Genomic DNA, 27,341 nt, shown 5'->3' on the forward strand with positions numbered 1-27,341 from the left:
ACTGGGGGGAGGGGCTACTATACACATCTGTCATTACACAAGGAAGAACAGAGAAATGCCTTGTTTACAAAGGCATCTCCCCATTCTACCTCTCCACACCGAAATCACAGGCCACAAGAGAACATCAAGTTCCCGGGACCCGCGGGCATGCTCCCGCAGCATACGGCGGGCAAGCATGCTCGAAAGGCGGCAAATTTAAAGGGATGTACCTGTACGCTCATTTGCCTGCCTGTGCCATTCTGCCGACATACATCTGCGTGCGGCAGTCAGCAAGTGGTTAACCACTTCCCGCTGCCACCTTCCAGTTCTTTAAAATGCCGGGAAGTGGAGGTGGGTATTAGGGTCATGTGACAGCTGTAATTGGCTGTTACAGTGGTCACATTTTTGGAAAGCTCCCAATAGCAAATATGCATTGGGAGCTTTCCGGTAACTGTAACTGTGCTGGGAGCACGTAGTACATGCACTCTCAGCATAGAAGTGTTTACATAGGGCTGCCTATATGTGCCCTTTCAATTTAGTTGTACTTCTAATTATTGTTAATGATTTTAAATTTTATAAGGATATATAACATTTTTATTTGGTGCACAGTTTAATAAAAAACAATGCTCTTTTTTGTATATACTGTATATTTATTTTTTATTACATGTATTTACATAGTGTGGACAATTTAGGCAGCACTTTACATATACACTGTATATACATATGTAACCTGGACTGTAGCTGATAACTGCTGCGGAACTTCATCCTTTGTTGCTGCTGTGTTATCCTTCAGCAGAGTGGATAGGGTTAAACTGAATACTAGTTAATGGAGAAGTGCAGCAGACATTTTTAAGGAGACCACTTTGCAATGCTTGTCCATGGAGTGTCCCAACTGCAGGGGGCAGCCACCTTGACTGGGTCTGATTCAATCCTGGAGGTGATTGGTTGATGCAACAGAGCAAGGAGATGAACACAACCCTGCCATAGCTGACCACAATCGGGAGAAGCAAAGAGTCTACTCACCTTGTCTCAGAAATCAAAATCTTTCTTCCTAGGAGGAAGTGAGGTATGATTGGGATGCCTGGTGAGATCACACTGTACATGAGAGCCCCCTCCTACCACTTTTGAGGAAGGAAAGAATAAACTGGCTCAGCAGGACTGAAAGAGAGACATCACCAGCAATTCTTATCCCTGTCTGGGGAGTTGAACCAAATTATATGTCGAGACCCAAAGGACGGTGCCCTGGGTTTGGCAAAAGACTACCATTGTGCATTTACATCTGTTGTCTGCTGGGAACTGTTGTGGTTTTTTCAACTTTGCCAGCCAATCTTTTTATTTTTCATCAGTCACTGGCCAGTGGAAAAAACTGGGACTGTCTTTATATAGTGTTGCTAGGTAAATGCAGTTCTTTTAATTACTGCTATTCAAAATACTGTGTGTGTTTAACCATATCCAGAGTAATGCTATTGTCTTATTGATTATTTGTATAAGTGCACTTGCTAATCCTCTCTCCTTTTAACCCCTTCCCGACCAGCCGCCGCAGTTGTACTGCTGCAGGTTGGCTCTGTATAACAATAATAATCAAATTCTTCTTTGCTACAGTCTCTGCCTGAAGAGTTCATTAGTGCCCTGCAACCTCTGCAACATTTACTGTATGTGTTTTTTTATAGAAGGAGAGAAATAGTAAGTTGAAAAACCATCAATAAAAAGTATAATTTAGAGTTCCAAACATTTCTTTTGTAGAAAGTGAAATAAATACTATAAGATATTTGAATGTCCCTAGCTGTTCCTGGCTCACAATCTGCAGAGTACCATTCTGAAACAATTCCCTTGCCAACATTCACCTGTGTCCTTCTTTTGAAAGCTAGCAGCCAACACTGTTTTAGTTAAAAAAAAACAAAAAATTGTGTAGCGCTATTCTGTAATAATAAAATATAAATATGCACGAAACATACATATATCAATATATATAAAGTGCTGGTTTAGATCATGTCTGATATATAAACCGAAAAATAAAGAAAAGCCAAAGATAAAGAGAAAATATTCCGTGAAAATATTATGATAACTAGTCCATAACCACTTTCCAAAGTGCGAATGCCAATACAGTCCAAGATAAGTGTAGTGATTTTTTGTCATTTAACTTTATCCTTGAACCGCAGTTTGGTTTTGGGTTTAATTACTCAAAATTTAGACCTCAGCACCAGTCTGGCTGGACTACATGGTGTTCTGCCTGACCATAGGTGGCGCTGTCCTCTTTGGCAGGGATTAGAACGCAGTCTATTTGGGTGCATTAAGGTTATTCTCTCTCGGAACCAGCCCAGTGGGAGTGTCACTCTTGCTGTGCCTTCTTGGAGGGGGTACTTAAGGTGTGGATGTCACGTGTTTTCGGGGTTCCAGTCCAGAAGTGCTTTCTGACTGTTTGGTCCTGATCCTCCTGACCAGCCCCCAGGACTTCCATGGCCTGGGGTGCGGATCCACCCCACTTCATGTCTAGGGGCTGGCTAGCCGAGGCAAGGAAACTAATGGAAGGATTCAGAGGTGGTCCCATGCCGTCTCGGTTAGTGGAGAGGCCCAGCAATAAGGATGAGCAGAACCCGCCCCCCCCCCCGGTTCAGTTCGCACCAGAACCTGCGAACAGACCTAAAATTCACGTGAACTTTAGAACCCTATTAAAGTCTATGCGACTCGAACGTTCAAAATCAAAACTGATCATTTTAAAGGCTAATATGCAAGTTATTGTCCTAAAAAGTGTTTGGGGACCTGGGTCCTGCATGAGGGGACATGGATCAATGAAAAAAAAAGTTTTAAAAACTGACGTTTTTTCAGGAGCAGTGATTTTAATAATACTTAAAGTGAAACAATAAAAGTGTAATATTCCTTTAAATTTTTTATCTGTGGGGTGTCTATAGTATGCCTATAAAGGGGCACTTGTTTCCGGTGCTTAGAACTGTCCCTGCACAAAGTGTAATTTCTGCAGGAAAAAAAGTAATTTAAAAGCACTCGCGGCTATAATGAATTGTCGGCTCCCCGTAACACAGAAAACATTGAAAGTCATTGGTAAAAAAAACCTGCGTCAAATAATAAAAAAAAAAGACCCTTCAGGTCTGGTATGGATTTTAAGCGGAACTCCACGCCAAATTTAAAAAAAATGGCTTGGAGTTCCCCCCAAAAATCCATACTAGACCCTTTATCCGAACATGCAACCTGGTAGGCCGCAGGAAAAGAGGGGGGATGAAAGAGCGCCCCCCCCCCCCGAACCGTACCAGGCCACATGCCCTCAACATTGGGAGGATGCTTTGGGGGTCTGCGACCCCTCAAAGCACCATGTCCCCATGTTGATGGGGACAAGGGCCTCATCCCCACAACCCTGGCCGGTGGTTGTGGGGGTCTGCGGGCGGGGGGCTTATCAGAATCTGGAAGCCCCCTTTAACAAGGGGACCCCCAGATCCCGGCCCCCCCCTGTTTGAAATGGTAAGGGGGTACAAAAATACCCCTACCATTTCACAAAGAAAGTGTAAAAAATTGTTAAAAAAGACACAGACACCACTGGGAAAAATAAATAAAGATTCCAGCGGTGGTAATCCACTCTTGCTATCCATCGATGGCTGATCTCTTCTCCGGGGTCCAGCGTTGGGTGATCTGAACTCTTCTCCAGGGTCCAGTGATGGGTGATCTCTATGGTCCAGCACATTGCATCCATTCTGTCTCTACCGGAGACACTGTGGGAATCCCGGCAGCCTGACATTTCTTAGCTGAGGAGGATGGGGCCACCCGTCACCTGACCCCGCCCCCCTCTGACACACAGGGAAAGACAGGCTTCCCCAGTGATGTACGGGTGACCCTGCCCCCCTCTGATGTGCACTTTAGAAGGGTCACTGTGTGCCGTTTTCATTAAACGACATTCTGTGACTGGCGGCTCCCATGCGCACGCGCGGGAGTGATGTCACACGACTCCGGCCAGTCACAGAGCCGGAGTCCGTGACCCCGGAAGGAAGATGGACGATTCGAGCCGGCGAGGAAATCGGGGACATCGCTGGCTCCTGTGCCAGGTAAGTGACACATAATGGGCTACTATGCTATGCTGATCAGGGATTTTCTTCTTTTTTTTTTTTAACACTGTGAATGCTTGATACAGTGATGATCAGTTATGTTATGAATGACTTTCAGTTACGACTCATTGATTGTTTCCTATTGTGATGCTGTGAATGGCCACAGCTAATCACATGGTACAGGGTGCTGTGATTGGGCCAGGTACCATGTGATAGCCATAGCGCCACAATAGTGAGCAAGCTGTCATGAATGAAAGTCGTTCATGACAATTTTGTTCACATAGTTCCATAGTTACTAAGGTTAAATAAAGACAGCAGTCCATCCAATTCAACCTGAGTGAGTGTGGGTGTGTGTCTATAATTGTCCCTATCCCTGTACATTGTGTCTCATTAAGATGTTCATCTATTATATTATTTATTTAAAGGTACCCATATAGCGCCGACAATTTTATGCAGCGCTCCACATATACATCACACACTCACATCGGTGCCTACCCTCAAGGAGTCCACAATACAAGGTCCCTCTCACTCATAATAGGGCCAATTTTAGACAGAAGCCTATTAACCTACCAGCATGTCTTTAGAGTGTAGGAGGAAACCGGAGTACCCGGAGGAAACCCACGCAGGTACAGGGAGAACATGCAAACTCCAGGCAGGTAGTGTCATGTTTGGGATTCAAACCAGCGATCCTTTTTACTGCTAGACAAGAGTGCTACCCACTACATCACTGTGCCACCAAACAAAAGTAACTTGCTTACATTGTATCATGAATGAATCATAACATAATATGTTTGCTATGATTTTTTTTCATAGCGATCACGATATCCTGGTCGATCACAGCAGGCTGGTACAGAGCATTGTGATCTGCTGACAGGTCTGCGCTGCTGCTCGCCCAGGGGTGCACCAGTGCGCATCATGACATACTGGTACTTTGCGGTTCTTGGGAAGTTGTCCACTAGCATTAACCACTTGGCGCCCATACTACGTCATATGACGTCATGGGCTTTGTGGCGGTATATCTGAATGATGCCTGAGGCCACAGACATCATTTAGATATCGGCATTTTCAGCCGGCGATCCCCTGCACCATAAGAATGATCATAGCAGCTGTTCTGCCGCTTGATCGTTCTTACGGGTGGCAGGGGGGACCCCCCTCCCGCCGCCCTCCAGGGCTTGTACCGACTCACCGCTTCCATCAATCCCCGGAGTCTCTATGATCGTTCGGAGGCCGGGCGCGATGTTATGACGTCATGCCCGGCCTCTGCATTCAAATTAATGGCGCAGTTTTGGCTGGGAAGCCAGGATCGTTTTTTGTTTTTTTTTATTTTAGGCTTTCCAGTGAGATGTGGGGTCTTATTGACCCCATATCTCACTGTAAATAGGTCCGATAGGTCCGATAGTGCCATATTCCTATTACAAGGAATGTTTACATTCCTTGTAATAGGAATAAAAGTAATCACATTTTTTTCTTTTTTAAAGTGTCAAACTAAAAAAATAAAAATAAAATGAACAATAATAAAAAAAATTTTTTTTTAAAGCGCCCCTGTCCCCGTGAGCTTGTACACAGAAGCAAACGCATACGTAAGTCCCGCCCACATATGAAAATGGTGTTCAAACCACACATGTGAGGTATTGCCGCGAACGTTAGAGCGAGAGCAATAATTCTAGCCCTAGACCTCCTCTGTAACCCAAAACATGTAACCAGTAAAAAAAAATTAAGCGTTGCCTATGGGGATTTTTAAATACCAACGTTTGGCCCCATTCCACGAGCGCATGCAATTTTGAAGCGTGACATGTTGGGCATCTATTTATTTGGCGTATCTTCCTCTTTCACATTATGCAAAAAAATTATGAATTTTACATGTAGAAGAGAAATGTCGGAATTGGCCTGGATGCAAAGTGGTTAAATGAACTGCTGATGGTGAGCAAGGGGTTTAGAAAAAAAATGCATGTTTTTGGACAAAAAAAATGTGCAGTTATTTTTTCACAGGAGCCTGTAAAGGAATGCACCCATGATCTGTGGATCATGGATACAATGTCAGGTTCTTGCAGACACTGCTGACAGCTGAGGTATTTGCAGAAAGTTTTGAGCTATAGGTAGTATGAATTAACTACAAACATGCCAATCAGCAAGCTCACAGTCCATTGAAAGTGTAAGTCCGTCTGCGGCGGTGGTCCGTCTGTGGCAGGACTTGTAGTTTGTTTATTCACGATTTTAAAATATGACATTAAATGTAGGAAGAAGAACCCCTGCATGTTGTCAGTGGGGGTGAGCTGCATACTAACAAGTTACTCCTAAATACAGATAGAACATGTAACATGTAATAAACAGTGTGGTACTGCAAAAAACAAAAAAATAAAAAACCTCATAAACAATAGTGTTAGGCCTCATGCACACGAGACGCAGATGAAACCTCTGTTAAGGCCTCATGCACACGAGACGCAGATGAAACCTCTGTTAAAAAAAAGCTGAAACGCGCGTTTAGAAACGCGCGTTTTGCCGCGTTTGCATGCCGCGTTTAGATGCGTTTAGACGCGTTTGCGTTTAAACGCGTTTATAAAGATAACATCATGTAGACCCTCCCCAAGCTCTCAAAGCATTTTTTTTAACTATTTCTGCTATTTTGATCAGAGTGAGCAGCAGCAGCATAGAGAGCAGTTGTACACTTGCATTTGCCGTGTCACTTGCCACGGCACCTGCCACAAGTTGTGGATTGTCCACTTGCCACGTCACTTGCCACAAGTTGGGGATTGTCCACTTGCCACATCACCTGCCACATCACCTGCCACAAATTGTGGATTGTCCACTTGCCACGTCACTTGCCACATCACCTGCCACGTCACTTGCCACGAGATGTGGATTGTCCACTTTCCACGTCATCTGCCATGCCACCTGCCACAAGCTGTGGATTGTCCACTTGCCACGTCACCAGCCACATCACCTGCCACAAGTTGTGGATTGTCCACTTGCCACGTGACTTGCCACATCACCTGCCACGTCACTTGCCACATCACCTGCCACAAGTTGTGGATTGTCTACTTGCCGCGTCACTTGCCACATCACCTGCCACGTCACTTGCCACGTCACCTGCCACAAGTTGTGGATTGTTCACCTGCCACGTCACCTGCCACGTCACCTGCCACAAGTTGTGGATTGTCCACTTGCCACGTCACTTGCCACAAGCTGTGGATTGTCCACTTGCCACATCACTTGCCACGTCACCTGCCACGTCACTTGCCACGTCACCTGCCACAAGTTGTGGATTGTCCACTTGCCACGTCACTTGCCACAAGCTGTGGATTGTCCACTTGCCACATCACTTGCCACGTCACCTGCCACGTCACTTGCCACGTCACCTGCCACAAGTTTTGGATTGTCCACTTGCCACGTCACTTGCCACGTCAGCTGCCACGTCACTTGCCACGAGATGTGGATTGTCCACTTTCCACGTCATCTGCCATGCCACCTGCCACAAGCTGTGAATTGTCCACTTGCCACAAGCTGTGGATTGTCCACTTGCCACATCACTTGCCACGTCACCTGCCACGTCACTTGCCACGTCACCTGCCACAAGTTTTGGATTGTCCACTTGCCACGTCACTTGCCACGTCAGCTGCCACGTCACTTGCCACGAGATGTGGATTGTCCACTTTCCACATCATCTGCCATGCCACCTGCCACAAGCTGTGGATTGTCCACTTGCCACGTCACCAGCCACATCACCTGCCACAAGTTGTGGATTGTCCACTTGCCACGTGACTTGCCACATCACCTGCCACGTCACTTGCCACATCACCTGCCACAAGTTGTGGATTGTCTACTTGCCGCGTCACTTGCCACATCACCTGCCACGTCACTTGCCACGTCACCTGCCACAAGTTGTGGATTGTTCACTTGCCACGTCACCTGCCACGTCACCTGCCACAAGTTGTGGATTGTCCACTTGCCACGTCACTTGCCACAAGCTGTGGATTGTCCACTTGCCACATCACTTGCCACGTCACCTGCCACGTCACCTGCCACGTCACTTGCCACGTCACCTGCCACAAGTTTTGGATTGTCCACTTGCCATGTCACTTGCCACGTCAGCTGCCACGTCACTTGCCACATCACCTGCCACGTCACCTGCCACAAGTTGTGGATTGTCCACTTGCCACGTCACTTGCCACATCACCTGCCACGTCACTTGCCACGAGATGTGGATTGTCCACTTGCCATGTCACTTGCCACGTCACCTGCCACGTCACTTGCCACAAGATGTGGATTGTCCACTTGTCACATCACCTGCCACATCACTTGCCACATCACCTGCCACGTCACCTGCCACAAGTTGTGGATTGTCCACTTGCCACGTCACTTGCCACATCACCTGCCACGTCACTTGCCACAAGATGTGGATTGTCCACTTTCCACGTCACCTGCCATGCCATCTGCCACAAGTTGTGGATTGTCCACTTACCACGTCACCAGCCACATCACCTGCCACAAGTTGTGGATTGTCCACTTGCCACACCACTTTCCACATCACCTGCCACGTCACCTGCCACAAGATGTGGATTGTCCACTTGCCACGTCACCAGCCACATCACCTGCCACAAGTTGTGGATTGTCCACTTGCCACGTCCCTTGCCACGTCCCCTGCCACGTCACCTGCCACAAGTGGATTGTCCACTTGCCACATCACTTGCCACATCACCTGCCACAAGTTGTGGATTGTCCACTCGCCACGTCACTTGCCACATCACCTGCACCAAGTGGATTGTCCACTTGCCACGTCACTTGCCACGTCCCCTGCCACAAGTGGATTGTCCACTTGCCACGTCACATGCCAGTCACCTGCCACAAGTTGTTGATTTTCCACTTGCCACGTCACCTGCCAAGTCACTTGCCGCGTCACCTGCCAGGTCACTTGCCACGTCACTTGCCACAAGTTGTGGATTGTCCACTTTCCACGTCACTTGCCACTTCACCTGCCACGTCACTTGCCACAAGTTGTGGATTGTCCACTTGCCACATCACTTGCCACCTGCCATGTCACTTGCCACAAGTTGTGGATTGTCCACTTGCCACGTCACTTGCCACAAGTTGTGGATTGTCCACTTGCAATTGCAATTGTTTAAAATATTTTTCTAATGGTTTTTCATCATTTGCAATCATTTTTGAGATTTTTAATGTAAAAAAAAAGGTCACCTTTAAAAACGCATATAAACGCAAACGCGGCTAAACGCGGGTGCCGCGTATAGCCGCGTTTAGCTGCGTTTTGCGTCTGAAACGCAGAAATTTTTGTTTCTGAACGCATTTTTTTGCTTCTGGAAAAACGAGATTAAACGCAACTGCATATAAACGGAAAAAAACGAGACTGTGTGCATGGACACATAGGATAACATTGAATGAGTTCAGGTGCAGTTGAAAAAACTGTCCAACTGCATCTGAACGCGCGTTTAACTGCGTCTCGTGTGCATGAGGCCTTAAACTGTTTTTTCACAGTTCATTTTGTACAAATGCAAGAAAATGCAGAGCCTTATATAATAATATATATTTTTAGGGGGACGATATAAAAAGTTACCACGGATCTATAAAACAGATACTTTATTGTGCACAATGATTAAAAACCAACTTAAATGCCAAAAGATGACCCAGTACAAAATATGTACATTAGAGATATTACTTGTACATCAGTACAAATTGCTTCATATAAACATGTAATTATGATTGGGTTCAGATCCATAAACTGAGGAACATTGTAATCTCTACATGTTTCGTGAAACACAGTTCACTTAAATAGGCGTTTAATGTTACCAGCCAAGAGTATGAAAATCTAGGAATAAAACCAAAATTATAACAAGAGAAAAAAAAAGGAGGAAGGAAGAAGACTTATCAGTCATCAGGATATTCTACCAATAACCAAAAAGAAAGAGGGGGCTATAGCCATCCACACATGTACAGGGACCCACAGTGGAGTCTATTCGGGGGGCTGTGGATATGGGGGAGCAAGCCAGAATATGGCCCGGGGGGAACAAGCAAGGAGTAGAGCAGAGAGAAGCAGAACTAGGGAATTAGAGCCAAGGACACAAGTTACTCCTGAGAATAAGAAAATGTTCTAGTGAATATTCAGGTCTTGCCTCTCCACAAGGGGGCTAGCTAAAGAGGAAAAACCTCTATAAAAATGAGTACATCCAAAGTAAAAGATAAGGTGTAAACAAAAATAACTTATAGATATATACATAATACTTCAAGTATACAAACAAATAAGAAAATAAATGTTATAGAAGTATTCAGGCCTAAAGACCACCATTAGGGATGAGCTTCGTGTTCGAGTCGAACGCATGTTCGACTCGAACATCGGTCGTTCGTGCGTTCGCCGAATTCCGAACGTTTGGGCCGTTCGCGGCAAAATTCGTGTGGCCCACAATGCACTGCGATGGCGCAATGCATTGCTGTCTCACGATTGGCCAAGCATGCACTGTGACCCCGCATGCTTGGCCAATCGCAGCGCCAGTAGCGAGGAGAGCAATGGTTGGCCACAGGCATCCTGCCTGTGGCCAATCATAGCTCAGACTGTGTAGTGCACGCCCCACACTATATATTCACCTCACCTATATAGCTAGTGATCTAGCTTTAATAATAGAGCTTGCAGTCAGTAGTGTTAGTGCGTGCTGTCTGCGTGCTCTGTACCCAGTACATACCACTATATACACCTACATAGCTGTTCTCTATTTGAGCCCGATTGTCATTTGCTGGAGTTATTGGAAGTTGTGTGTGCCTCCAGCACAGCACAGTATACATCTGTATATACCCCTTTAACTCTGCTGTTTTCTGGTTATTGTCTGCGTGCCCTGACCGCAGTATACACCGTGATATTCACCTCACCTATATAGCTAGTGGTCCATCTTTAACAATAGAGCTTGCAGTCAGCAGTGTCACTCAGGAGATAGTGCGTGCTGTGTGCCTGCTCTGTACCCAGTACATACCGCTATTATCCACCTACATAGCTGTTCTCTATTTGGGCACGATTGACATCTGCTGGAGTTTTTGGAAGTTGTGTGTGCTTCCAGCACAGCACAGTATACATCTGTATATACCCCTTTAACTCTGCTGTTCTATAAAAAAGGCATCTGCAGGAGTTAGTGGGTGTTGTGTGCCTCCAGCACAATATAAACTACCCAACTACTGTTTTACCCAACTCCCTTCAGGCCATTACCATGTCTGGAAGGCCAGCAAGGAGAGGCAGACAGGCGCGAGCCGATAAAAGAGGGCAAGCAGGCTCTGTGTCTAGAGACAACAGTGCTGGTCGTGGACGCGGTGCATTGTCATCAGCACGTGGCCATGGGACATGCTTGTCCTTCTTTTCTGCAGCTGGACATGTTGAACCGCAACATGCCAACGACTTGGTAGAGTGGATGACCAAGCCCTCTTCATCCTCCTTATCCTCTCTCACCCAGTCTCAGGGTAGTAGAAAAGCAGCTGCCAACACATCATCGTCCCTCCTCTCAATGTCATCATCAGTGACTCCTTCCCTAGACCCACCACGTCCTCCTGAGGAGTCTCCTGAACTCTTTGAGCACAGTGTTGGGTACATGCTCCAGGAGGATGCCCAGTGTTTGGTGGGCTCTGATGATGACACTCAGCTAGAGGAAGGCAGTAGCGTGAGCACAGAGAGAGGGGATGCTCAAGAAGGACAGCAATCTGGCAGTCATGTTCCACAAGCTGCAGCATACTGCCAGGTTTGCTACAGCGATGAAGAGGGAGGGGATGATGAGGGCACTGACTCCACGTGGGTGCCTGGAAGGAGGGAGGAGGAGGAGGAGGAGGAGGAGGAGGAGGCACATGTCCAACGAGGCAGGATGCCCTCCGGGGGCCAGCTTAGGGGCAGCACACCGACTGAATCACACCGCAGAGCTCCGCCTGCGCAGAGCGCTTCCTCTGCGCAGAGCGCTTCCTCTGCGCGTTATTCTAAAAGTTCTTTGGTGTGGGCCTTTTTTGAGACGAGTGCATCAGATCGCACCGCTGCTATTTGCAACATATGTCTCAAGCGTATCTCACGTGGCCAAAACATCAGCCGCTTGGGCACCACATGCTTGACCAGACATATGTTGACCTGCCATGCAGCTCGTTGGCAAGCATACCTCAAAGACCCACACCAAAGAACAAAGCGGACCTCTCCTTGCTCCTCATCAGCTGGCATCTCCAACCCCACTAGACCTTCAGTCCTCTCTGAAACCTGCTCTGAGAGGAATGAAGGTGTAGAATTAGGTGTGTCACAGCCAAGTGCTTCCGGGAACTCTGCTAGTGGTACATCCACGTCCGATTATAGCAGACAAATGTCCCTGCCCCAGCTGCTGGACCGGCGGAAGAAATTTACTCCCAGCCATCCACATGCCCAGCGGTTGAATGCTAGCTTGGCTAAATTGCTAGCACTTCAACTGCTGCCTTTTCAGTTGGTAGACTCGGCCCCCTTCCGTGAGTTTGTACAATGTGCGGTTCCTCAGTGGCAGGTCCCCAAACGCCACTTTTTCTCACGGAAGGCGATTCCGGCTCTCTACCGGCATGTGGAAGGCAATGTCCTTGCCTCGCTGGACAGGGCGGTCAGCGGTAAGGTGCATATTACCGCTGACTCATGGTCCAGCAGGCATGGACAGGGACGTTACCTGTCTTTCACGGCCCATTGGGTCACTCTTCTGGCTGCTGGGAAGGATGCAGGACAAGGTGCAGTAGTATTGGAGGTTGTTCCGCCACCACGCCTCCAAAATGCTACTATTGGTTGTGACACACCTCTCTCCTCCACCCCCTCCTCTTCTTCTTCCTCCATGGCCTCTTCCAGTGCTCTGTCCTCAGAACCAGCGGTGCTCCGTAGGCGTTGCAGGGGCTACGCAAGTACGCAGGCAAAACGATGCCATGCCGTGCTTGCGCTGGTTTGTTTGGGGGACAGGAGCCACACTGGGGCGGATGTTTTGTCAGCTCTGCAGGGGCAGGCCGAGAGGTGGTTGACGCCACGCCAGCTTAAGCCAGGAATGGTGGTTTGCGACAATGGCACCAACCTCCTCTCCGCCCTCCGACAGGGACAACTGACCCATGTGCCCTGTGTAGCTCACGTCCTTAACCTGGTGGTGCAGCGGTTCTTGGGCAGGTACCCCGGCTTACAGGATGTCCTGAAACAGGCCAGGAGAGTCTGTGTGCATTTCCGCCGATCATTTAATGCCTGTGCTCGGCTGGCTGAGCTCCAAAAGGAGTTGAACCTGCCCAAGAACCGCCTTATATGTGACATGCCCACCAGATGGAACTCAACATTGGCCATGCTGCAGCGGCTGCACACGCAGCAGAGGGCCATCAATGAGTACCTGTGCGACTACGGCACCAGGACAGGGTCAGGGGAGCTTGGTTTTTTCTCACCACGCCAGTGGGGCATGATCAGGGATGCATGCACTGTCCTGTCACCGTTTGAGGAGGCCACAAGGATGGTGAGCAGTGACAGTGCATGCATCAGTGACACTATACCTCTTGTCCACCTCTTGGAGCATACGCTGTGTGGAATAATGGACAGGGCACTTGAGGCAGAACAGAGGCAGGAAGAGGAGGACTTCCTTGCCTCTCAAGGCCCCCTTTATCCAGACAGTGTTCCTGCTGTGCCACCCATCACACAGGAAGAGGGTGAGGAGGAGGAAGAGGAGGAGGAGGATGATTGTGTCAGCATGGAGGTGGAGGCTGGCACTCAGCATCAGCAGCAGCAGTCTTATAGGGATGATTTACAGTCCCAAGAAACACGTGGACTTGTACGTGGCTGGGAGGAGGTAGCTGCGGATCATGTTGTCCTTAGTGACCCAGAGGACTCCGGACCGAATGCCTCAGCTAACCTACGCTGCATGGCCTCCCTGATCCTGCAAAGCCTGCGGAAGGATCCTCGTATTCTTCGGATCAAGGAGAGGGACCATTACTGGCTGGCCACTCTCCTTGATCCACGGTACAAGGGTAAGGTTGCCGACCTTATCTTGCCATCGCAGAGGGAGCAGAGGATGAGACATCTCCGGGAGGCCTTGCAGAAAGCTCTGTGCAACGCGTTCCCAGAGACTGGGAGGTCACAAACTCCTGGTCCTGGACAACGTGTTGCTGAGGCATCAGTCAGAAGGAGCGGTGGAGAAGGTGGCCGTCTGACTGATGCTTTCAGACAATTTTTTAGTCCGCAGCCCCAAGGTATGATTGGTTCCAGCACCCATCGCCAGCGTCTAATTTACATGGTGCAGGAATACCTAGGGGCAAGGTCAGACTTGGACACCTTTCCCACTGAAAATCCTCTGGCTTACTGGGTCTTGAGGATGGATCACTGGCCAGAGCTTGCACAGTATGCAATTGAGCTACTGGCCTGTCCTGCATCCAGCGTTCTTTCGGAACGCACCTTCAGTGCTGCTGGTGGCTTCGTTACCGATCACAGGGTGCGCCTGTCCACCGAATCAGTTGATCGACTGACCTTCATCAAGATGAATCAGTCTTGGATCACCCACAGCTACCAAGCACCTGAAGCTGATGTAACCGAATAATTTTTTTTGAAATACCACATCCCTTCAAGACTGCCTATGCTGATGCTGAGTGACTGTCCTGTTATGTTGATTGTCTATCCTCTTCCTCCTCCACTGATATGTTGGAAGAACATTTTTGGTTCTGGGTGATGCCAGCAGCCCAATTTTTCTGCCCCTGTTTAACAGGGGCGTTTAAGTACAATTTTTGATGCAATGCTTTGCAGCAGGGCTAATTCCTGCAAAAAAACTAGAGTATATGGCAGAGGTTGCAGTGTGATGGCACCAGTGCCTAAGGCCCAATTTTTCTGCCCCTGTTTAACAGGGGCGTTTAAGTACAATTTTTGATGCAATGCTTTGCAGCAGGGCTAATTCCTGCAATAAAACTAGAGTATATGGCAGAGGTTGCAGTGTGATGGCACCAGTGCCTAAGGCCCAATTTTTCTGCCCCTGTTTAACAGGGGCGTTTAAGTACAATTTTTGATGCAATGCTTTGCAGCAGGGCTAATTCCTGCAAAAAAACTAGAGTATATGGCAGAGGTTGCAGTGTGATGGCACCAGTGCCTAAGGCCCAATTTTTCTGCCCCTGTTTAACAGGGGCGTTTAAGTACAATTTTTGATGCAATGCTTTGCAGCAGGGCTAATTCCTGCAATAAAACTAGAGTATATGGCAGAGGTTGCAGTGTGATGGCACCAGTGCCTAAGGCCCAATTTTTCTGCCCCTGTTTAACAGGGGCGTTTAAGTACAATTTTTGATGCAATGCTTTGCAGCAGGGCTAATTCCTGCAATAAAACTAGAGTATATGGCAGAGGTTGCAGTGTGATGGCACCAGTGCCTAAGGCCCAATTTTTCTGCCCCTGTTTAACAGGGGCGTTTAAGTACAATTTTTGATGCAATGCTTTGCAGCAGGGCTAATTCCTGCAATAAAACTAGAGTATATGGCAGAGGTTGCAGTGTGATGGCACCAGTGCCTAAGGCCCAATTTTTCTGCCCCTGTTTAACAGGGGCGTTTAAGTACAATTTTTGATGCAATGCTTTGCAGCAGGGCTAATTCCTGCAATAAAACTAGAGTATATGGCAGAGGTTGCAGTGTGATGGCACCAGTGCCTAAGGCCCAATTTTTCTGCCCCTGTTTAACAGGGGCGTTTAAGTACAATTTTTGATGCAATGCTTTGCAGCAGGGCTAATTCCTGCAAAAAAACTAGAGTATATGGCAGAGGTTGCAGTGTGATGGCACCAGTGCCTAAGGCCCAATTTTTCTGCCCCTGTTTAACAGGGGCGTTTAAGTTAAATTTTTGATGCAATGCTTTGCAGCAGGGCTAATTCCTGCAAAAAAACTAGAGTATATGGCAGAGGTTGCAGTGTGATGGCACCAGTGCCTAAGGCCCAATTTTTCTGCCCCTGTTTAACAGGGGCGTTTAAGTACAATTTTTGATGCAATGCTTTGCAGCAGGGCTAATTCCTGCAATAAAACTAGAGTGTATGGCAGAGGTTGCAGTGTGATGGCACCAGTGCCTAAGGCCCAATTTTTCTGCCCCTGTTTAACAGGGGCGTTTAAGTACAATTTTTGATGCAATGCTTTGCAGCAGGGCTAATTCCTGCAAAAAAACTAGAGTATATGGCAGAGGTTGCAGTGTGATGGCACCAGTGCCTAAGGCCCAATTTTTCTGCCCCTGTTTAACAGGGGCGTTTAAGTACAATTTTTGATGCAATGCTTTGCAGCAGGGCTAATTCCTGCAAAAAAACTAGAGTATATGGCAGAGGTTGCAGTGTGATGGCACCAGTGCCTAAGGCCCAATTTTTCTGCCCCTGTTTAACAGGGGCGTTTAAGTTAAATTTTTGATGCAATGCTTTGCAGCAGGGCTAATTCCTGCAAAAAAACTAGAGTATATGGCAGAGGTTGCAGTGTGATGGCACCAGTGCCTAAGGCCCAATTTTTCTGCCCCTGTTTAACAGGGGCGTTTAAGTACAATTTTTGATGCAATGCTTTGCAGCAGGGCTAATTCCTGCAATAAAACTAGAGTGTATGGCAGAGGTTGCAGTGTGATGGCACCAGTGCCTAAGGCCCAATTTTTCTGCCCCTGTTTAACAGGGGCGTTTAAGTACAATTTTTGATGCAATGCTTTGCAGCAGGGCTAATTCCTGCAAAAAAACTAGAGTATATGGCAGAGGTTGCAGTGTGATGGCACCAGTGCCTAAGGCCCAATTTTTCTGCCCCTGTTTAACAGGGGCGTTTAAGTACAATTTTTGATGCAATGCTTTGCAGCAGGGCTAATTCCTGCAATAAAACTAGAGTGTATGGCAGAGGTTGCAGTGTGATGGCACCAGTGCCTAAGGCCCAATTTTTCTGCCCCTGTTTAACAGGGACATGTAATTACAATTCTTGATATAATATTTCACAGGAGGGCCCCTTCCTGTGCCCACCCAGAGTAACTGTGAGGACTTATAGTGTTGTGGCACCAGCACCACAACCACCAAAGGTCAATTTTTCTACCACTGTTCAACAATGGCATGTAATTACAATTCTTGATATAATCGTTCACAGCAGGGCGCTCCAGCGCCCACCAAGAGTCACTTTGAGGGCTTACAATGTTGTTGCAAAACCAACACCTTGTTCCGCCATTTCTGCAGAGCATATAGGGCAGGCCCCTACTTTCAAACATCCAATTTACAAACATCTCCTACTTGCAAACGGAAGGAGACAACAGCAAGTGAGATGAAAAAAGATGGACGACAAAACAAATTATACAGGGGTGATAACCCTTCCCTATGTTTTCCAAAAAGCTTAAAAATATTTTTTTTGACTGGAGCTACACTTTAAAAATGTACCAGTTGAAAATTACAAACAGATTCAACTTAACACAACAAACCTACACAGTCCCAGTCTTTTTTGCACCGCCTGTATACTGCTGTTCTGAGTATATAGGGCCTGGGGGCCACACGCATTTCCTTTTTTTAATATGGGTACAGGTGTTTCCCTTAATATGCGTACAAGACCCAAATAGGCTGGTAATGGGCAGGGAGGGCTACCCATGCCATTTTTCTGAATGATTTTCAACCATATTGCAGGAACCAGATATAACATTAAAACCGCAGGCAGTTTTAAATGGTGTTATTTCCGCTTAATGTCATTTTGTGCAGGGACTGTTCTAAACATGGGAAACACGTGGCACTTCACAGGCATACTACAGACACCCACCAGGCACCATATTTAAAGGAATATTTCACTTTTTTTTTTTCACTTTAATCGTCATTAAAATCAGTGCTCCCACCAAAACGGTAGTTTTTAAAACTTTTTTTTGCAGTGACCCATGTCCCCTGAGGCAGGAGGCAGGTCGCCAAACCCTTTTTAGGACACTATCTTGCATATTAGCCGTTAAAATTAGCACTTTCCAATTCGAACGTTCGAGTCCCATAGACTTCAATGGGGTTCTAACGTTCGTACCGAACGCGGGGGTCGTTCGCAAGTTCTGGTGCGAACCGAACCGGGGGGTGTTCGGCTCATCCCTAACCACCATAAAGGAAGCTAACTAGAGAGGATAACTCTATAAAGATCAGTAAAGCCCAGCTAAAAGATCAAGCGTGAAGCAATACTAGAAAATCCAAATATCAATAGTGCCAAAAGAAGTAGTAAAAAAGAACCACGGTAGATGAAAACCTGAAGTGAGGGAACAAGTCAAAGAAAGAATCAGGTGATCGCCATAGTACTTACATTAAAAGAGAGCAGGGCCTCCAGTCCCAAGACTAGATGGTGCAAGTGCAGCAATCATCCACCTGTATTCCTTACTTATACCCTACCCCAGGGCATAGGGCCACTCCTCCCTACCCAGTGCCATGTAGAAGGCATACAGCGGCCTCTAAGCAAATCAACTGCCATGGGACAAAGCACAAAATGCCTGCTGAAATGCACTACCGTGCATGCACGCAGTACGTGCTACATGATGACATCACACATGCAACGTGTACACACAGCATTATAATGCAATAATGTCACGCACGTAATATACGCTCAACCATCTGCAAAAGTACAGAGCGCCAATGTACACAAAGGACCACTACTAAAAACACAGACAATTCCCAGGAGCCAAATCCCCAGGGAAACAAAGGAAGAAGAAAAAAAGCCCACAAACAATAGCGTTAAACTGTTTTGCCACAGTTCAATTTGTGCAAATTTGAGTTTAATTACATTTTAGATCCTATAGCTTTTGAGTCTATTGTGGCTGCTATTTCCACTGTTCAATTGAGGCCTATTACCGCTGGATAAAAATCCCTTTTTCCTCCATACTGTTCTCAGTAGAAAAGCTTTTCTGTAGTACCAACATTTTCCAGCAACTGTTTCAGTTGCTGATTGCTGCTGCCACAGGAGATACCAATGCTACCATTCATTATCAGGAATACTGAATTCCTGAACTTGTGCCATGTGGGATCAATTTTCCCAATTCCCTTGTGGAATAGCTATATTGTATTGTCACACAGTTATTTAGTGGGTATCTTTAGGAGCAATTATAGTGTGATATCCCAGTCTCTGAGATAGGAATCTTTTGTTTAATAGCATGGCACAAGTTTTCACATGTCAAGCGGCATAAGATAACAAGCAATGATTAATCTGGGTTATTCCTCGGGGTGCACTTTATTTGATAAATGAATGTGGACAAGTCTTTAGAGTATTTTCTGCCGCTGACCCCAGTGCCCAGATGTTTGTTAAAGCAGAACACTGCTAGGAAAAGTGCTACAAATAAATATTCTTCCCGAGCAGAGGAGACATAAAATGAATATGACGTCTGAACTTCATTAAGGCTGGGTTCACACTGCTGCGGGGGGAGATCCGGATGTGATTCGCACCGCAAATCACATCCGATCTCCGTAGCGATGCGAGTACAGCCATACAGATAGTATGGCTGAATTCGCATCGGTCCCGCAGCAAACTCACACGGGACCCTTTTTTTGGTCCGCAACAGAATCGGATCGCATGGGGGTTCACACCATGCGATCCGATTCCTGTGCGAGTCGGCAGATCGCACTGCGATATGCGGACGGATCTGGGGGTGTCATTAACATATCATTGACACTCCCAGCCGTCCGCATAGGGCAGTGTGAACTGCCGGCGGGAGTCATGCGATGCGGGAAATCGCCGCATATTCGCGGCGTTCCCGCATCGCAGCGGTGTGAACCCGGCCTAAAGGGAAATAAACAATTTCAGATTAAATTGGGTGCAGCTAATGTATACTGTGGATTACAGGAAGACAAATGTATCAAATCTGGTTTCTTTGGTTACATTCTGGAGCAATGTGGTGGCATTTTGCATTTTCTTAAAGCTAAATTCTGGGCAGAAATGTTATTTTGTATATATATATATACAGGTGCTTCCATATCTTTAGATAATGACTTGGACTTAAGCCGCTTACACACGGGCGGACTGTATGGCCAACTTAGTCCGTCAGACAATCCGACGGACAGTCCGTCCTACTTTCGAATGAACGGACTTGACCACACACGGATGCACAAACAGTCCGTCGAAAGCTTGCGCGATGACGTGTACAGCACGTACGACGGGACTAGAAATAGGAAGTCCAATACACAGCAATGCAACCTTTCGCCGTGTAAATCCTTTCTGAGCATGCGCCATACTTAGTCCGTCCAACTAGCCTACTCACGAGCGGATTGTCCGCTGAAACCAAAGTCTGACGGACAATATTACGGAAATTCCGAAATACTTAGTCCGCCAGACTGCACGCTGAAAAAGTCAGCTGAAGCCCACACACGAGCGGACTGTCCGCTGAAATGTGTTTCGACGGACTAAGTTGGCCAGACAGTCCGCCCGTGTGTACGCAGCTTTACAGTGCACAATCCTCTTGCCAGTCAGAAACGTTTTCTTTATTCCATGAAAAGCCCTCTATCCTGCTTACATCCTATTCACAGGACTGGTTCGCCCCTATGCCCGATATCCCCCCAGCTATCCGTCCTCTACATTCCGCATTGTAGTTTTTTGTAAAGCAAGGGCTGATGTAATTACAAACACTGATAGGAAGTGACTTTGCTGCTTCTGAGATACCCAGAGCCTGGGGATTGAGGAAGGGGCCATGTAAACAAATGATGTCACAGATTTTTAAAACAGTACATTTTGAAATGTGAAATTTTAATCAAATCACATTAGCGGTTTTGCTTATCTAACTATACAGGGCTATTGTACAGACTTAAGTTGGGTACACACTATTTGTTTTTTTCGATTCAACCTCACAGGTTGAACGAAAAAAAAAACTGTCAACTTCGGTCAGAGCCACTGTACTAACAGCCCGGTGTTAGTACAGCAATCTTCCTCTGCTGAGCTGTTTTGGCCCCCCGCCAGAACACTCCAATCAGCAATTTCTGTCATTGGCTGAGAGTGCTGATTGGGAGTTGGTCAACTGCTGGTTTTACCAGCATGCACGTCTGACAGAAGTTGGCCAAACAACTGACTTCTGTTGGACAGACCGACATACACACAGGCCGAACGTCGACCTGTTTTTTTTTTTTTACTTGCCGATGTCTCCCAACATTTGGCCCATATGTAGGGGACTTTAGGCTAGCCATATTGTACACTGCTCGAATCTCGGCCGGTTCAGCAGGAACCCGCCAAGATTCAAACCGTTAATGGGCAGGCTGAATGCACCAAGTTGATCGATCGATCAACTTGGGTACAATCAGCCTGCTGGATTCTCATACGATTATCGCTAGTGGTTGCTATAGCAGCTAGCAATAATCATTGTCTTCTCCAGGCGGGGACGGCTTCTGCCAGGAGCAGACAATTGCTCAGCAGGAGGAATTCCCTTATCAGTGCTGTCTGTGTTCATGGGGGAATAGTGCAAATTCCTTCACTGCAATCCATGGCTGCAGGAAATAAATTTTCACCGTGTATGGTCAGCCTTAGCCCCCGTTCACACCTGTGCGACTTGCCATGTGATTTGACCGTTCCAAAACGCATGACAATTTGCACCCCATTTCCAACAATGGAACCATTTATATCGCTGCAAGTCATGTCGCAGCAATTCTGAAAAAGGGTAAAAGGGTTCTGCACTACCTTTTATTTCATTGTGACTTGCATAGACTTCTCTTAAATGAAGTCGCAAGCTGCAATGAAATCCTCAGTGCAAATTGCACCAATGTAGTGCAATGTTAAAGTCGCATGGTGTGAAACAGGGCTTTACCTCCACCCCAGGGTTCTTCTTTAAAGTGAAACAATGGGCAAAAGCAAATATGACATATATGATGCAGGGTGTTAATATCATTGTTACGGCAGCTTTGTTTTCCTCACTCTTGTAACATAGTTTTATTTTCTGTTGATCCTGCCAAGAGATCGGAGAGTTGATCAATTCTTGTAATAGGGTGACAATGCCATTCATTTTGCAGGGAAATTACTGCAGTATTATCACCCTGTATACAGGGTATTCTCAAATGGATATGGCTTTTTAGGTAAATGAAGGCGATAATGCTATTTGTCCATAGATAGAGTGCAGTGAGTGAGCACTGTCAGTTTAGGACACATACAAAATGTTAACTTACAGGTTTATCAGATGAAAGTAAAAAAAAAAAAAAAGAAACCCTGAAAATGAATGCATCCACCACATCTAAAAGCTACAAATGCACTCCATTTTTGTTTTTAGATGATATGCTTTAACCCTTTCACTGTCAAAGCCATTTTTGCATTTTTTTTTGTATACCATAAAATAATCATTTTAAGTGTGATGTTTAGTTAAAATCCAAAAACAGCATATAATTAATTACACACTTTTCATCACCTCCCTATATAATCTTTTATGCAGCAGCCTGGGGGGGGGGGGGGGGGGGAACAATGGGAATAGTGACTGTCACTTGTGTGACAGCTCTGAATTTGTTGGGGCTACTAATATTACATCCAAGATGGTGTCACCCAGCGGCACTCTTAAGCTTTTGGAGGTTTGCAAAAAAAAGTCCATATATTTGTTAACTTCTTCCCACCCAACGTATAGTAAAATGATGGACAGGCGGGAACATTCTCATGTGGGAGGACGTAGGCTCTTTATCATGTGATCAGATGTGTCCAATCACAGCTGATCCCAGTGGAAACAGAAAATGCTGGTTATCGGCATTCCTGTCCTCACGCTGACAGTGCACAAGGAGAGGAGAGCCGGCAAGCGGCATTCCTCAGCAGGGAAATCTGCACTGACAATCAAGGTACTGATCATCACTGTCCTGATTATCAGTACAGCCCCAAGAGTGCCCATCAATGCTGCCTGTCAGTGTCCATTAGTGATGCTTGTCAGTGCTCATCAGTGATGCCTGTCAGTGCCCATCAGTGACCCCCCGTCAGTGCCAATTATCAGTGCCCATCAGTGCCACCTATCAGTGCCAAATATCAGTGCCCATCAGTGCTGCCTATCAGTGCCTATCATTGCCATCAATCCATGCCATCTATCAGTGCCCATCAGTGCGGCATATCAGTGCCACCTATCAGTGCCCATCAGTGCTGCATATTAGTGCCTCCTTATCAGTGCTCATCATTTCCACCTCATCAGTACCACCTCATCAGTGCCCATCAATGTAGCCTCATCAACGCACATCCGTGAAAGAGAAAAATTACTTATTTACAAAAATTTATAACAGGACCTAAGAAAAAACTTTTTTTTCCAAACTTTTTGGTGTTTTTTCATTTATTTAGCAAGAAATTAAAAAAAACTCAGTGGTGATTAAAAACCACCAAAAGAAAGCTCTATCTGTCTTTAAAAAAATTGATAAACATTTTATTTGGGTACAGCATTGCATGACTGTGCAATTGACATTCAAAGTGTGACAGCACTGAAAGCTGAAAATTGGCATGGGCAGGAAGGGGGTGAAAGTGCCCAGTAGGCAAGTGGTTAAATGTGAATATCATTAAATAGAAATACTGTTGTTGAACTGAATGGTCTGGTGATAAGGTTTTTTAATAGGTCGGTATCTTCTTGACAACTTGTGAGATGGATAAATATAGTCAACCCCCAAGCCTTATGATTTTTCTGTATATCTATCCTATCTATCTATATATCTCTCTTCCTAATCAAATATCCAGAGTATGGGCTTGTATTTATGCATATTTAATTATCTATATAAAGGACTGATACACTGGGCACTATTAGGTTCCTTTTCTGCATCAATGCAAACTCAACATTTTTCCTCAGTTCCACTGAAGCATTAAAATAACTCCAAAGCATATGATTTTTAGCTCCTGGTAAATTGTTTTTGCTGCACTGAATCTCTTTGAGATAACCTTGTTTTGAAGGAGGCCTAGCTGGATAAAGATCAACTATTTGGCAGCACGCACACACTCCAGAGAATGTGCTAATCAGTCCATCATCCTGTTGATGTAGTTTAATATGACCCACTGGTCAGATACAAGAATGGAAGATGGAGATAAAGTCTGCACTTTTTCTATGTGCTGATCAAGAAACGTTCCATTTTCTTCCTAACGCATAACTGAAGAGTTTATCTTGGCTGTATGAAGCTTATAGGAAGATAAATGTCTTAGCTCAGCTGTCTTCAGTTTCTTACTGTACTGACATGATTAAGATTTTCTATTTAGTCTTGAGCCTTAATCCTGTGTCAAAACTTGGAGAAATATGTGTATACATTATTTGGTGTTAGAGTTAGGCCAGTGGGGCTTTATGTCTATATGCTTAGTAAATTAACCATGAAAAAAAAACGTCATAGCTTCCATGAATTCCTAAGAAGTAGTGAGCTGTGTGTTCACAATGCGACCACACTCACCCTCATGGCATTCGCATCATGCAATGTCATTATTAACACAAGCATCTATCTGACTCGGTAGACTGGGTTTTAGTCATAGGAACATCATCCAATCTGTTTGGATCAGATGACTCTTAGCCCTTGTACACACGGTAAGACATTCCGACAACAAAATCCGTCAGATTTTGTCTGACGGATTTTGTCCGAAACTGGTGTTGCATGCACACGGTCGGACAAAGTTGTCAGAAAATCTGATCGTTCGTAACGTGATGACGTTCTTTAGTTACAATGGGACTACATTCAGGCTAGTAGCCAATAGCTATGGTCTAGGAATTTGATCTGAGCATGCCTGGCACTTTTTCCGATCGGAATTCTCTACAAACGATCGGACAAAGTCCGATCGGATCATGTTTTCGGAAAATTTTTATATCCAGCTCTCGGAAAAAGTCAGATGAAGCCCACACACGGTCGGATTATCCTACAACGCGGTCCGATCGGACATTTTCCGTCGGAATTTCCGACCGTGTGTACAAGGGCTTACTAGACCTCTCTGGATAGTATAACACAACTGTGTTTTTCTTCAGTAAATCAAATACTAATTTATAAATTGCAAATTGCACTAATAGCAGGTATATATTCACTTCATTGAAGGCATTCATATCTAATTAGTTGCCATCTTACAAAAAATTGAGCGTCTATTTATGGCTCAGGGTTAGGGTTGCCACCTCATCCCTTTAAACCCAAACACATATTAATTACACATGTTCTGAGGCTGATTAAGGTGGTAATTAAACTCACTTGTTGTCTTTTTGCATTAAATTAGCCTTCAAAAACTGTGTAATTCATATGTGTTTGATTTTAAAGGGATGGGGTGGCAACTCTACCCAGGGTGGATATAGTTACCGTTTTGTTCCGTTCTGATGTCCCACAGCTCTAACCAGGTATAGCCAGCACTCCAGCTCTTCTTGAGTACTGGAGATTTCCTGCTTTCCAATATCAGCAAAGATGAGGGCGCTTGTAGATAATGGGATGTTTAAGGTATTTTGACCAAAAATGGTTCAGCAGAATGAGGCAGCCATATTATAAGATTTTTTAATGACGATGCTTCAATCTGTGATTCCCTGTGAAAGCTGAAAACACGTCTAGTTAGAAGGTTAGCTTGATTATGCTGGGCCACATGTGTAACTTTCTAGGCCAATAGGTTAACCCTTGGCAGGGTTTGATTTCCGTCACTAGCATACCTCCCAACTTTCTGCGATGGGAATGAGGGAACACCTATTAGCAGTTAAACAAAACAGATGAAGGAGAATTATAGAAAGAAAAGATTGGTTAAACCCACAAGTGCTTTTTTTTATCACTACAATTTTTTTTTTTACTAGCTTTCGAAATTTACAAATGCATCAATTTAGAAATGGAATGAAAGGTTTAGCACTGGGGAACACTTTTTGATAGATAAGTAGTGCATTTTATATAAAACGATATAGATCATACCAAAATGAGGGACAAATGAGGAGGAAGGAGGGACAGGGGGACTTTGTTTCAAATGAGAGACAGTCCCTTAAAATCAAGGACAGTTGGGAGCTATGCAGTAGAGCCTGCAGGCACACAAACTGCAGTTCCCACAGCAGTGCCCCTCTACCTGGGTCAACTCTTTTACATGCAACGTTTTAATGTTTTGCCAGTCATGACCTAGATTAGTATAGTATGCCAATATGTAAATCGGCTTATATGAGCTGACTGCATTTCTACTGATGAGAAATGTGTGGCCAATTTCTCTACAGGGAAAAACCACCACTTTGTATCTGCCATTTGCTCATGCGAGCCTGCTGTGTCTAATGTTAAATAAGACACAGTAGACTCTTCTTGTGCATTAATAAAGAGGATGGTTGCCTGTATGTTTTGTCATCACTCTACATTATCTAGTGCTTCAATCAAATTTGGCCATCTCTGTTTAAGGGCAAATCCTTTGACAGATTAAGCCTCGTTGCTGAAAATACATGAACGGCTTGCAATAAATATTATTTGAAAATGATTGCAATCAAAGTTAATTGCATAGCCAAAATGATGTCATTAACATGATGGTTATTGCCCACTGGAGTCATTGATTCGCTTACTGCATGCAGCTTTCCAGGCTGGACCTAGTCTGTGTATATGTGTGCATAACCGTAGTAGGGAAGCTTCTTTGGAGTCAGGAATTGACATACATTTTTACAAAGTTTGTCAGCACTATACACTTTTTTTTTATTCGTTAAATAAGTACAATTACAGTGTCGTGCTTCAATAATTCTAGCTGTATATATAATCACATCCTCATTGACTGATTATGCTCTAATGAGTAGCACTGTCGCAGTGGGATTCAGTGTAACATTTAGACTCAAGCAAGTACTGAACACGTTTGAGCAAGTTGGATTCATAGACTTTGGTTTATGCTTCTTTGCTGTGTTGATATGAACCAAGAATGTTTCATCGTGAACAGCATGTTTAGTCATGTGCTAGAACTCACTGTGAGTGTGATCATTAATACAGATATGCTTACAGCCAGGTGTAATGAATCTGATATAGCATACTTTGCTTTATTTGTTGAGTTTTTTATTAAGAAGGCTACAGAAAAAGTAACAAGATATTGGAGGTTTAGCTCAAATTAAAGAGACCTTGTTACCACTCCGTTAACATTAACAACAACTTTCCCATACTGTATGATTATATGTACATTTCATGTATTTTGTGAATGTTGTTGACCTGTAAAATCCCCTGTTGTGTAGATATCCAAAGGCCCTGACACTGCTTCTGGACTCCGCCATCTTGGATGTAATACCAACAGCTCCAGCAGACACACTCAATGACACTCTGGAATGAAGATGAAAGGTTATATAAAGATGTAAAGGTAAGGGCAGAAAAGCTGAGCCAGAAGACACAATAATTAGACACTGTCAGAAGAAGAAGAGGGCAATGTTGTACAAGGTGGGAAAGGGATGTTCTAGGCCAGCCTCTTTTAACCATGGTGCCTGGAGGTTTCTTTAGGGGTGCCTGGCAAAATGCTTAAAAATTGCCCAAAGGTTGTATATAAGC

At 45.4% G+C, this 27,341-nt stretch overlaps 1 long non-coding RNA gene across 1 annotated transcript in view; it reads left to right on the plus strand.

The window, feature by feature from the left end:
- The first annotated feature begins 969 nt into the window (after positions 1-969).
- The window catches only part of LOC143990235 (uncharacterized), a 43,709-nt gene continuing 17,337 nt past the window's right edge, over positions 970-27,341 (plus strand). Inside the window, exons 1-2 of the long non-coding RNA XR_013277234.1 lie at positions 970-1,374; positions 27,035-27,156. This is a non-coding gene — a long non-coding RNA (uncharacterized LOC143990235). The remainder of the gene's footprint in view (positions 1,375-27,034; positions 27,157-27,341) is intronic.

The sequence above is a fragment of the Lithobates pipiens genome, unplaced genomic scaffold (assembly GCF_037356315.1).
Source record: "Lithobates pipiens isolate NorthernLeopardFrog02 unplaced genomic scaffold, aLitPip1_a1.2 Scaffold_18, whole genome shotgun sequence".
Classification (NCBI taxonomy): domain Eukaryota; kingdom Metazoa; phylum Chordata; class Amphibia; order Anura; family Ranidae; genus Lithobates; species Lithobates pipiens.